The 13309-nt window shown below is 44.1% G+C and overlaps 1 protein-coding gene across 1 annotated transcript in view; it reads left to right on the forward strand.

The window, feature by feature from the left end:
- WBSCR17 (Williams-Beuren syndrome chromosome region 17) overlaps nucleotides 1-13309 on the forward strand; it is a 630593-nt gene that overhangs the window by 47646 nt on the left and 569638 nt on the right. The gene's annotated exons all lie outside the window — the stretch shown is intronic.

Here is a 13309-nt window from a genome sequence, read left to right on the forward strand (position 1 = left end):
TTCTTTCTTTCTTTCTTTCTTTCTTTCTTTCTTTCTTTCTTTCTTTCTTTCTTTCTTTCTTTCTTTCTTTCTTTCTTTCTTTCTTTCTTTCATCTATCTATCCATCCATCCTTCTATCTATGCGTCCATCCATCTATCCCTCCATCACTATCTACCCTTCCATCCATCTGTCAATCCATTGGTCTATCTATCTGTCCATCCATTCATCTATCTATTATCTATCTCTCAATTATCTATCATCTGTCCCTATCATTTATCTATTTGTCTGTCTTTATCATCTGCCTATATCTATCTATTCATTTCTATCATCTGTCAATCTCTATTATCTATCTATCCACTATTTATCTATATTATCTATCTATCTATCTATCTATCTATCTATCTATCTATCTATCTATCTATCTATCTATCTATCCGTCTATCTACTATCTGTAAGAGTTGATGCAGGAGAGTGACTTGTGTCTGAGAGAGTCCCTCTGGGAGGAACATGGAGGATGAAATAAAGAAGGAAGGGAATGGAGTTTGGGAAAACTCACTGAGAGTCTCTTGAAATTGCTGGGAGGAGAGGTGGTGGTGGTATGAATTAAAACTTGGCAACTGGGCTGGAGAGTGGAGGGCTCAGAGATATTTATGGGGGTATTCTAGTGATTATGTCTCTGTACCAAATTGTCCAAAAACTTAATAGCTTAAAATAATGACAACAGGCCAGGCATGGTGGTGCACACCTATAGTCCCAGCTACAGAGAAGGCTAAGGCAGGAGGAATGCTTGAGTCCAGGGGTTCAAGGCTGCAACGAGCCATGTTTGTGCCACTGCCCTCCAGCCTCGGCAACAGAGTGAGACACTATCTCAAAAAAAGAGACAATGTTTATTTTTCTTACAAATCTTCAATTTGAACGTAGCTTGGCAAGATGACCCTGTTTCTGGTCTACTGGATATCACTTGTAATGACTCAAATGTGGAGGTCGGTAGTCATTTGAAGCCTGTCACTCCCATCTGTCTGGTTAATGCTGACTCTCAGTAAGGATCTTATTTGGAGCACCTACGTGTGGCCTCGACATGTGCCCTGCGTTCCTTCACAACACGGTATCTGGATTATGAGGGTGAGTGGGGAGGAGGAGGGAGAGAATGAGAACACCAAGCGGAACAATATCGAATTTTAGGATGTAGCTTCTGAAGTCCCCATATACCGCCACTGTCGCCCCGTTGTGTTCATCAAGCCAGGCACAAGTTCAGGAGGAGGGAAGATTATCTCCTCCCCTTGATGGGGTGTGGCAAGATCTCAAAATGTTGCTGTGACCATTTTTGGAAAACCCAGTCCGTCCAGGGGCTAAAGTGGCAGGATTTAATCATTGGGCGTGAGCAATGGGGAAGATTTTTTGCTCTTCCGCATTATGCCACTGCCCTCCAGCCTGGGCAACAGAGTGAGACACTATCTCAAAAAAAAGAGACACTGTTTATTTTTCTTACAAATCTTCAATTTGGACAGAGCTTGGCAAGATGACCCTGTTTCTGGTCTACTGGATATCACTTGTAATGGCTCAAATGTGGAGGTCTGGGGAAGCATTGGGGAAGAGCAAAAAATCTGAGCTGACACTCAGAGTTTGGATTCGTGTCTCCAGGGTGGGGAGGCATTCACAGAGAGGGCAGTGTGAGTGGCAGGACAGGAAAGGGGAATGAGGAGGATGGAGTTAGATTTGGGGTCCCATTGATTCATTGGGAAATACTGTATCAGGATGGTTTCGTGAACTGCAAACCCACAGAGGTAGCTTCTTCTAGGAGCAGACAACCATGTTTCCTAGTTTTTGGACAGCTTTGAGCCGAATAGGGTTTACTGGCCTCCCTGGGTCCCTGTAGGAGGCTGTTGTGTACTGTGAACCTGAGTGGAGGCGGCAGGTGTTTGATGTGTCCCCAAGCCTACTGGGGATGATGTCTCCCTCAGTATTTGCTTCCTTCTGTGGAGCTGGAGCAGCTAGGTAGGATGCAACATTCATTGATTTCATACAGCAGGTATTTATTTGAGCACCGTGGTATGCTGGAACCTAAAACAATTTGAGTATACATTAAACACCATGCCCAACCTAAAGAGCTTTGTCTGTAGAAGGGGAGAGGATGCTTGAGGTTGCATGCTCATGCTAGACTCTGAATGTAGTTACTAAAAGGACAGAGCTCCAAGCAGGAGCAGATGTAATATGCACTTGCTGGACTTTTTCCTTGCCTCTGGGTTCTCCATGGGGTGCACGGTTGCTGGTGTCTCTTCTGGAGTGCATAGGGTCCTTTCTGAGCGGGGTGGGGCAAGCTACTGTCCTCACATGTTCGGAGACGTTTACAGACACTGAGCTTTCTTGGTATCTAAACCAAACTCAGCATTAACAGGCTAGTTTCCCTTCCTAACCTCCCCTTCCCCCTTGGGGAATAGGACAGAGCCATATGTCCTTGATCAATATCTCTGTCTCCAGTCACTCAGGGTCTTGGAAAGCCTGCTCCCCTGGGAACCCCATCCCACTCTATCCCTCACTCTCTGCTTCCCATGTCTGGACTCTGATTTTGTATCATTTTCCCTGGGTGGCTCTGATACTGAGTTCATTTGAAAACCATGGCTGAAAATCTGATTCCTTGTAGCTTGTACTCAAACAACTATAATTCAAGTTAGAAAGCACTGAAATACCAAGACGGTTTCAGAGAGGTTCAAGGAAGCCCTTCTGCCTGGGGAGAAGGGGGAGAGTTTCAGGGCATTAGAGCTGCACTCTGAATGTTACGTAGAGTTGGACATGCAGAGATGATAGAGATGATGGAAAAGACGTTTCAGTTAGAGAGCCAGCATGGAAAAAAAGCAAAGGACATGACAGAGTTGTTGTTTTAAAATTAATTTTACCAATGATTTGCTTATATGAGCATGCATATAGCTTGTGTCATGTTATTTACTTTTATGTCTTAAATTTATTTTATTTCACCTGCATATATGAAGACATTTACTTTTATCAAGAAACTAGGGTATAGCCATCCAAATGAATCTAGAGATTGTAATCTATATATGTTTATGTTAAAAGTAAGAAAAATAAAGCAGCAAAGTAGGGGTTGCTTGCCTGATGTTTTTGGTAACCTTCTAAATGTGTATATTTTTCCTGTGGCCCTCTGTCTTCAATTCAGAGACCACTGTATACATTCCATGTCCATTGGTATTCACTGCCTCCTGTATACCTGAGATACCATCTAGAGTCATTTCCTTTCTGACTGAAGAAATTCCTTTAGAATTTCTTGTAGTGTGGGTCTGCATATAATAAATTCTCTAATTTTCTTTATTTGAAAATGTTGATGTTTCATTTTCATTTTTGAAGAATAGTTTTGCTGTGTATGGAATTCTGAATTGACGGTTTTTCAAAATTCTGCACTTTAAAGTTATCATTCTGTAGTCTTTTGGTCTCCATGGCTTCTGATAAGTTTGTTATCATTTGTATTATCGTTGCCCCGTATGTGATTTTCCTTTTTTTTTTCTGGTTGTTTTCAAGATTTTAACTTTGTATTTTAGCAGTTTTCCTAGAGGTAGTTTTCTTTATATTTATCCCTGCTTGGGTTTTGGTGATCTTCTTGATTCTATATTTTTGTCTTTCACTAAATTTATAAGTTGTAGGCCTATTTCTTCACATCTTTTCTGCCCTATTCTCTCTCCTTTCCTCTGGGACTCTAAATATAAGTGTATTGAATGGACTGATGTTGTCACACAGGTCTGGGTGGCTCTGTTCTATTTTTTTCAGTCTTTTTTCTTCTCTGCTTTTCAGATTGGATGGTTTCTGTTATCTGTCTTGAAGTTCCCAGATACTTCTGCTATCTCTGATATGCTGTTAATCCCATTCCAGTTAGTGTATATTTTACTTCTAGATGATTCTTTTTTCACAGTTTCTGTTTGGGGGTTAGATTCCCCATCTATTCATTCATTGTGTATATATATTTCATTTAAAATTCTTGGATATATGTATAATAGCTGCCTTATAGTTCTTATCTACTCCTTTCAACATCTGGATCATCTTTGGGTTGTTTTTTTTTAAATTAGTTTTTTGCTTGAGTTCGGATTATATGTTTTCATTTCATCACCTGTTTAGTGATTTTTGATCAATTCCTGGACGCTATTAAGCATATGTTGTGGCGACTCTGGATCCTGCTATATTCCTTTCAACTGATTTTTATCTAACAGAGGTTTAACTTGGCTGGGCTCAAACTTCAGACTTGCTCCTTTGGGCTAGCTAATGTGAAAGGAAAAGATCCTGGGTCCCCAAAATCCCTAAGTGAAAGGGAAAAGTCAAGCTGGGAGCTGCTTAGAGCAAGCCTGCCTCCCATTCTATTCAAAGTCACCCCTCTGCTCATTGAGATAAATGCATATCTGATCACCTCCTTTGGAGAGGTGAATCAGAAACTCAAAAGAATGCAACCATTTGTGTCTTATCTACCTAGGACCTGGTAGCCTCCTCCATGCTTTGAGCTGTCCTGCCTTTCCAGACTGAACCAGTGTTCATCTTACATATGTTGATTGATGTCTCATGTCTTCCTAAAATGTATAAAACCAAACTGTGCTCTGACCTTCTTGACCACATGTTGTCAGGACCCCCTGAGGCTGTGTTACAGGCGTGCATCCCCAACTTTGGCAGAATAAACTTTCTAAATAAACTGAGACCTGTCTCAAATTTTTGAGGTTCACACCAGGCAGCAGCTGACATCTCCACTCTTTCTTTCAACTTCCAGCTGTTGCTTTTTCAACATACTCCTGTGGTTTCTCACATCCATGTGTAGGCTGTTGGTGAACCAAGAATTTGGGTGGATTTCATACACAGATTTTATGGGCTTGCACCATCTGCAGTGGCCTGCCTACCCGGGTTCCACCTCTGACTTTCTGACTGTTCTTCTAGCCTCCCAAGTTTTTTTTCTGATACATCAAGCCAGTTACAGTTCTGGATCTCAGGCAAAAGACTGCTTACACACTCACAAATCTTAACTTCTTCAATTGTCTTTCAAGGATGCTCCTATCTACTTTCTGCCTGCATTTCATCATTCTCTGGATCCTTAACTAAATTCACTAAAAATATATATATTTTGCTCAAATTTGATAATTGTTACCTGCAGGAGGTTTGGTATATACAAGCTACTCTGACAATGCTAGACACCAGAGTCAAGTATGAGATTTTGTTGTTTAAATAGCTTTATTGCAGTATAATTGATATACAAAACTGTACTTATTTAAAGTATACAATTTGATGTTTTAATATATGTTTACACCTTGAAGCCACTGCTATAATCAAGACAACAGTGAGTATTATTATTATTATTATTATTATTTTGCCTTTTTTTGAGATGGAGTCTCACTCTGTCACCCAGGCTGGAGTGTAGTTGTGTGATGTTGGCTCAGTGCAACCTCCGCCTCCCAGGTTCAAACAGTTCTCCTGCCTCAACCTCCCTAGTAGCTGGGACTACAGGCACATGCCACCACGCCCGGCTAATTTTTTGTATTTCAGTAGAGACGGGGTTTCACTCACAGCCCAGGCTGCTCTTGAACTCCTGAGCTCAGGCAATCCGGGGCCCGCCTCAGCCTCCCAAAGTGCTAGGATTACAGGTGTGAGCCACCGCACCCAGCCAATGAGTTTTTGAGTTTTATTAAGAAGTCATGTGCAGATGAATGGTGGGAAAGAAGGCTCCTTCATGTTGACCTCCTGCCTTCTATTTCACAGATTGCTTTCAAATGCAGTCTCTCATTTTGATCTTCAAGATGCCCTTGGGAATGTAGTCGTTCTTAATATCACCCTTCTGCAGATGAAAAACTGAAGTGGACGTATTAAATGGCTTGCCCTTTTCACGTTTCCTTACACCACTACACACCTGGGGAGATGCATATGCTGTCGTCCACAGCTTCAGGAGTTCTGTTGTATTTCAGCTGGGAGACAAAACTGCTCAGGGCTGGGGAAAATGTAGTTTGGGGTGGGAGAAGTTCAAGCCCATGAAAGCTGAGTGGTGGCATCTGGATGGTGTGCATGAGAAGGGAAGGGCTTGGGGAAGAACAGAGGCCAGGAACTCAGTTTGGGAAGCAGGTGTAACAAGCTAGGTATTATATAATGTGATGAACATGGTCATTGTGGAAATATTAGGTTGGTGCACAAGTAATTGCAGTTTTGCCAATAAAAGTCATGGCCAGGCCGGGTGTGGTGACTCGCTCCTGTAATCCCAGCACTTTGGGACGCTGAGGCAGGCGGATCACTTGAGCCAGGAGTTCGAGACCAGCCTGGCCAACATAGCGAAACCCCGTCTCTACTAAAAATACAAAAATCTAGCCAAGTGTGGTGGTGCACACCTGTAGTCCCAGATACTTGGAAGGCTGAGGCAGGAGAATCGCTTGAACCCAGAAGGCGAAGGCTGCAGTGAGCCGAGATCACACCACTATACTCCAGCCTAGGAGACAGAGTGAGACTCGTCTGAAAAAAGAAAAGTCATGGCTAAAACCGCAATTATTTGTACACCAGCCTAATATTAATAGAAAGGAAAAACAGGTATCAGAGCCCTTTCAAAAGAGGAACTAAGAGGAAGTAGGAGTCTGGATATAGGAGAGAAAAGAAAAGGGAGGGTCAAGGGTAACCTTTCTTTTCATTCTTGAACCCAAGGCCTTTCACTGATCCTGACACATAGTAGTTAGTAAATGTTAGTTGAAACAAATTAGCTGGTGATGAGAAGGATGAGGGGGTGATATTTGCTTATGAACCATTAAATTGACACTACTTGAGTATGCATCAGAATCACCTTGATGTGGGGCTGGGCATGGTGGCTCATGTCTGTAATCTCAGCACTTCAGGAGGCCAAGGAAGGAGATAACTGGAGGCCAGAAGTTCAAAACCAGCCCTAGGTAACTTAGTGAGATCCCATCCCTATAAAAAAGTAAAAAAAAAAAAAGCCAGATATGGTGGCACACACCTGTAGTCCCAGCTACTCCAGGAGGCAGGAGGCTGAGGCAGGAGGATCACTTGAACCCAGGAGTTCAAGGCTACAGTGAGCTGTCATGTCATGGCACTACTGCACTCCAGCCTGGTGACAGAATGAGACCCTGACCCTTGGGGAAAAAAAAAAAAAGCTGTCACGGTGGCTCATGCCTATAATCCCAGCACTCTGGGAGGCAGAGACAGGCGGATCAACTGAGGTCAGGAGTTCAAGACCAGCCTGACCAACATGGAGAAACTCCATCTCTACTAAAAATACAAAATTAGCCGGGTATGGTGGTGCATGCCTGTAGTCCCAGCTACTTGGGAGGTTGAGGCAGGAGAATCACTTGAACCTGAGAGGAAGAGGTTGTGGTGAGCCAAGATCGTGCCATTGCACTCTAGCCTGGGCAACAAGGCAAAACTCTGTCTAAAAAAAAAAAAAAAAAAAAAATGGAGAATCACTGGTTGGCATTGGGTGGGTCCTGTCTTGAGTTTCTGGTTCAGTAAGAGGTGGAGACATCAATCAATCATCTCGGACTTCCAGTTTCCAGGACTGTGAGAAGATACATTTATACATTCTGTTGTTGCATTTTGACTAAGAGCAAATACTGACATGTCCTGTGGACGCTGCTGGCCCAGGGCTGCACTTGGAGATCTGGTTGTACAAAGTCATGAGAATCTTTTTGAATTCTGCTTCTTCACCTTTATACTCCAGGCCATGTAGGAGTATTTTTCTCCTAGTCTTGTCTACTGGAGCTGACAGTTAGAGAGGTGTCCTTGGGATCGTTAATCAGCATTTAACATTTGTAGGAAATCTACTTTATTACTTTGCTTAAACTCCGGAGCTCAGAGTCTTGTTTCTGAAGTCTCTCGGGTAACATTTTGAGAACACTGCATGTTCTGCCACAAATTCTTCGCGAGCAGATGAGGCGGCTTTCCAAATGTTACAGCAGATCCTGTGTCCCGGGGAGGGCAAAGCTGGGCGGCTCCAGCAGCTGGCAGATTGGGGAGGGACTTCTGGGATTACGTTATGCTCATTTGCTAACCTGCAAAATTATGACTGCATGTATCACAGGGTGGGGCACTCTGGTCATCTTGTCCATTTGTCAGAGTCTTCCCAGGCTGCTGTTTGGACTCAAAAGAATCTTTCTCTGTTCATGAACCACTTAATGTTTTCAGGCACTTTGCAAGCTGGCCCTTTGGATGCAGAGGGCAATTGTTTCTTAAAACAGACCACGTACATTTCATGCCAGAGCACTGCAGGCCTGCTAGGGCATTGTGGACCCGGCAGAGTTTCGTGATTCTTTGAGGATTTCATGACCCAGATGTGCAGAGTGGAACGGGTGCAGCTTTTTCAATTGAGCATCAGTGCAAGGCAGAAACTATGCCAGAGAAGGTGAGAGTGACCTGGTTGCCTTTTTTTTTTCCTCAAGGAATCAAGCCTAGTGCTTGGGGGCACATTCACTCTCTAGCTGGGCATTTCACGATTTCACTCATCTGGTACTAGGCAGCTGATGGCTTTGCTGTCCTCATACATTTCTTCCCTGTGTAGCTCTTGAAGATGGAAGGAATCGCTCCTGGGCAGATCCCACTGATCTTGGCTTGGTGTGCTATTTGGACACACAATTGCTGTTTTCCCCCAGTTACTTCCTCTCCATTCAAAGGCTCCCACTCTTGCATTTTTGAGGTCAAGGGACTTCCTAGGGGTATTGAATTCCTCCCGTGTAGAAGAGTGTTCCTGTTAAGATGGTTCCCCCAGGTAAGAGTTGATTCCAGGTATTCCTTGCCAAGACCCTGAGGTCAGGCCCCTTGGAGATCCCCCCAACCAGAAATACAATGTCTGTTCCCTTTTTGTAAAAACCAACACGCATCACACCTGTAATCCCAGCACTTTGGGAGGCTAAGGTGGGTAGATCACTTGAGGTCAGGAGTTCAAGACCAGCCTGGGCAATATGGTGAAACCCCGTCTCCACTAAAAATAACAAAACTTAGCCAGGCGTGATGGCAGGCACCTGTAATCCCAACTACTTGAGGCAGGAGAATCGCTTGAACCCAGTAGGCAGAGGTTGGAGTGAACCAAGATCGTGCCGTTGCACTCCAGTCTAGGCAACAAGAGCAAGACTCCACCTCAAAAAAAAGGAGAAAAAAAAAAAACACACAAAGCAGCCGCATCTTCACTAAGAGCTACTGTGAATTACAGACTGAATTGTCTCCCGAAATTCATATGAAGTCCTAATCTCCCGCACCTCCCTCAAAATACAACCCTATTGGGAGATAAGGTTGTTAAGTAGGTAATTAAGTAAAAATGAAGGTGTCCTTATAAGAAAAGGAGATGGGGACACAAACACGCAGAGAAGACCATGAAAGGCAATGGAAGAAGGCGGCCATCTACAGATCAAGAGAGACTGACCTCTAAAGAAATCAGCCCCGCTGACACCTTCATCTCGGACTTCCAGTTTCCAGGACTGTGAGAAAATACATTTCTGTTGTTTAAGCCACACAGCTTTGTTATGGCAGCCACAGTGTCATGGTGATGGAGTAACCTAAATTCTCTACCCACTCAATGATTTGATCTCTGCTAGCTTGGGTGCTGGGGCCAAATTACACTGGCCAGCTCTGCTCTCCTGACCTTTCTAGAAAGCTTATAATCAGAGCCCATCTGCTGGCTGATGTCTTCACCAACACACACTTTACTGCAGGTAAATCCTCCCCATCTTGAGCTCAGGCATCTAAGAGCATTACCCTCTTAAGATAGGCTCTGTTGAGTTAGAAACTGCCCCGCTAACTTAAGTCGCCAGCTCCCTGGCCCAGTTCTTAGACTTCCCTTCCCCTCTCCCAAGGTGGGAAATAGCTTGTTACTTGGAAAGGGCCGTGCACTTTTTGCCCTTCTTGACTTTACTGTATGACAGGTATTATTAAAGACCCTGTTACATTAGCCCCTGTGTAACCATACCTGCAAGTGCTGCGTCAGTTGCATTAGCTGGAATTCTAAATTGACTGTTACAGCAGCACTAAAAATAGTGTGGGAAATGATGGAGTTTAGGGCAGTGCTTAATTAAGACTTCTGGATGTGGAGGCAGCCTGCTGCACAAGCCCTGTGAGCTGGGGGCATTGTCTTCTCCTCTCCTCTCCTCTCCCCTCTCCTCCCCTCCCCTCGTCTTCTCTTCCTCCTCCTCCTCCATCTCCTGTTTCTCCCTTCTTCTCCCTCCCCTCGCCTCCTGTCCCTCCCCTGCCTTCCTTTCCCCTCCTCTCCCCTCCTCCCCCCTCCTTCCCCTCCCCTCCCTTTCCTTTCTCTCTGTCCCTTCCTTCCTCTCTCTGTCTCTGTCTGTCTGTCTGTCTCTCTTCAGACAGGATCTGTCTCTGCCACCCAGGCTAGAGTACAGGGTCTGTCTCCGCCACCCAGGCTAGAGTACTGTCTGTCTCTCTTCAGACAGGGTCTGTCTCCGCCACCCAGGCTAGAGTACTAGTAGGCTAGTCTGATCACAGCTCACTGCAGCCTTGACTTCTTGGGCTCAGGTGATCCTCTCACCTCAGCCTCCCAAGTAGCCGGGACTACAGGCGCACGCCACCATGCCTGGCTAATTTTGTTTTTTATAGAGACGAGGCCTCTGTTGCTCAGGCTGGTCTTGAACTCTTGGGTCCAAGAAATCCTCCTGCCTTGGCCTCCCAAAGTGCTGCGATTACAGGCATGAGCCCCTATACCTGCCCCATTCTCTAATTTTCTACAACTCCATTTCCCTATCTGCAAAATGCGGCTAATAATCATAGTCAGTCATAGAGTTGTTGTGAAGTTGAGAGAGAAAATATATGAAGCACAGGCTGTATCTCACACAAACACTCAGGAAATGTTGATGAGCTGTTAGGATGATGACTTTCATAGTAAAGGCCTCACAGATAATTCAAGATTCCTTTATGCCCTCTGAATCAACAGAGATGCATTAAATATTGGTGGTTAAGATCTGCATATTAGTTGTAAATTGCTCTATTTATGTTTTCCAAAAATGGTAATCCATGTAAAGAAACTGTACGCAACCCTCATTTTTGAACAAAGAGGATTCTGCTCTTTATGGGTCTTTAAGCCCTTATATTAATGTTTTCTGGCTAGTTTCCTTATATTATTTCAAACCAGAAGCTAAAATTGCATCCCTCTCTACTGCCTCTTCCCCCTTATCCTCTCCAAGAGGAGGGAACACTTACGTACTTGGTTCAGAATCTAGGAACCAGATGAGGCCAGTTTATGATGGGTTGGGCTGCTGCTGGTGAAGACTTAGTGTACAAGAGAGTGTGGTCTCTGCTTCCTCTCACCCCTGCCGCAGGCCTAAGCTGAGCAGGGCCTCTGCCTCCTGGGGCAGCCCTTACTGTTTTTACTATCTTTTTCTTCTGTGGACCCTTCAAGGCCTTCAAGTCCTAGCTGGAGAGTGTAAGAGCTTACATTTCAGGCTTGGGCTAAGCAGGTGGGAGAGGCTCCTAGAAGCTGATCCTGAGTCCCCTGCTCCAACCAGATTTCACTTCCAGTTTGCCATTGCCCTTCATAAGCTGATCAGTTCTGGAGGTGACGGAAAGGAGGGTGGACTGGCTCACTATTACAAAAACTGTAAACTCAGTTCCCTGACAAAGGAGTTTATAGCTGTTATTTCTGTAGCCAGTACCAAAATGAAAGCGGGAGTTTGGCCTGTACAAACAAACTCAGCCACCTGGTCATGTGTGTCCAGACTGGTGTTCTACTGGGAAAATGAATATTTTCCCTGAGGCAGGAAAGACTGGGCCTGCTGTAGCCTGGCAACTCCTTCTCTGCGGACAGAGCTTGCGTTTCTCTTTATTTTTCCTTTTACTTCCCCAAGGTAAACATGCAAGTAGACGGCTTCCCTTACTTTCATCCCCCAGGTCCCCTTTCCTGTTTTCTCTGGATTTTGTATTTAGAAGCAAAGCTTAAAGCTCTGACAGATGCACCCAGCTGCAGTGTGAGAAGGCACTCACTGCAACAAAGAGAAGACGACTTCAAGTTTCAGTAGATACTTAATTTTTTGTTGTTGTTTTGTTTTTAGAGACAAGGTCTTGCTCTGTTACCCAGGCTACAGTGAGTGGCAGGATCATAGGTCACAGTAGTCTCGAACTTCTGGCGCAAGCGATCCTTCTGCTTCAGCCTCCTGAGTAGCTGGGACTACAGTCACATGCCACCATGCCTTGGATAATTTTTCTTTCTTTCTTTCTATTTTTTTTTTTGTAGAGATGGGAGTCGTGCTGTGTTGCCCAGGCTGGTCTCGAACTCCTGGCCTCAAGCGATCCTCCCACCTCAGCCTCTTTAAAATTGTGAATGCAATAAGAAGATCTGGCATAAAGACATTAAGAAACTTGAGAGGAACAGGTGGAAATTTCTTCTGAATTATGTTCACTTCTCTCTGCTTCATTTATTTGTATCATTTTTACTTTTGCTCGCTAGTCATGTTTTTGAAGCAGCTACAAAAATGAATCGTTTCCTAATATTATTTCCACCTCCCTCCTCATCCACTTTTCATTGTGGAATTCTTTTCAGAGTACAGTCTATGCTTCAAAATTCGGAGATACTGACGTGCACATAGGTTGCAGATGTCCTGGTCTGTCTGGGGGAATGGCTGAGGAGGGTGTTTCCTGTTGAGGACCAAATCACTTTTTTTAGAAAAAAAATGTTATTTCCATAGACTTTTGGGGAACAGGTGGTATTTGGTTACATGAGTAAATTCCTTAGTGGTGATTTGTGAGATTTTGGTGCACCTATCACCTGAGCAGTATAAACTGCACCCAGTTTGTAGTCTTCCCACCCTTTCCGCCTGAGTCTCCAAAGTCCATTGTAACATTCTTACGCGTTTGCAGCCTTGAGCTTAGCTCCCACGTACGCGTGAGAACATACAATGTTTGGTTTTTCCATTCCTAAGTTACATCACTTAGAATAATATTATAGTCTCCAATCCCATTCAAGTTGCTGCAAATGCCATTAATTAATTCATTTTTACGGCTGAGTAGTATTCCATAGTGTATATATACCATAGTTTCTTTATCCATTACCCATGTGATGGGCATTTGGGCTGGCTCGCGAAATGTGCTGCTATAAACATGTTTGCAAGTATCTTTTTCATGTAATGACTTCTTTTCCTCTGGGTAAATGCCCAGTAGTGGGATTGCTGGATCAAATGGTAGTTCTACTTTTAGTTCTTTAAGGAATTTCCATGGTGGTTGTACGCGTTTACATTCTCACCAGCAGTGTAGAAGTGTTACCTTTTCACCGGAACCACCCCAAGATCTATTATTTTGTTATTTTTTGTTTTGATTATGGCCATTCTTGCGGAAGTGAGGTGGTATCGCCTTGTGGTTTTGATTTGC

The sequence above is a fragment of the Colobus angolensis genome, unplaced genomic scaffold (assembly GCF_000951035.1).
Source record: "Colobus angolensis palliatus isolate OR3802 unplaced genomic scaffold, Cang.pa_1.0 Scaffold122, whole genome shotgun sequence".
NCBI lineage: Eukaryota > Metazoa > Chordata > Mammalia > Primates > Cercopithecidae > Colobus > Colobus angolensis.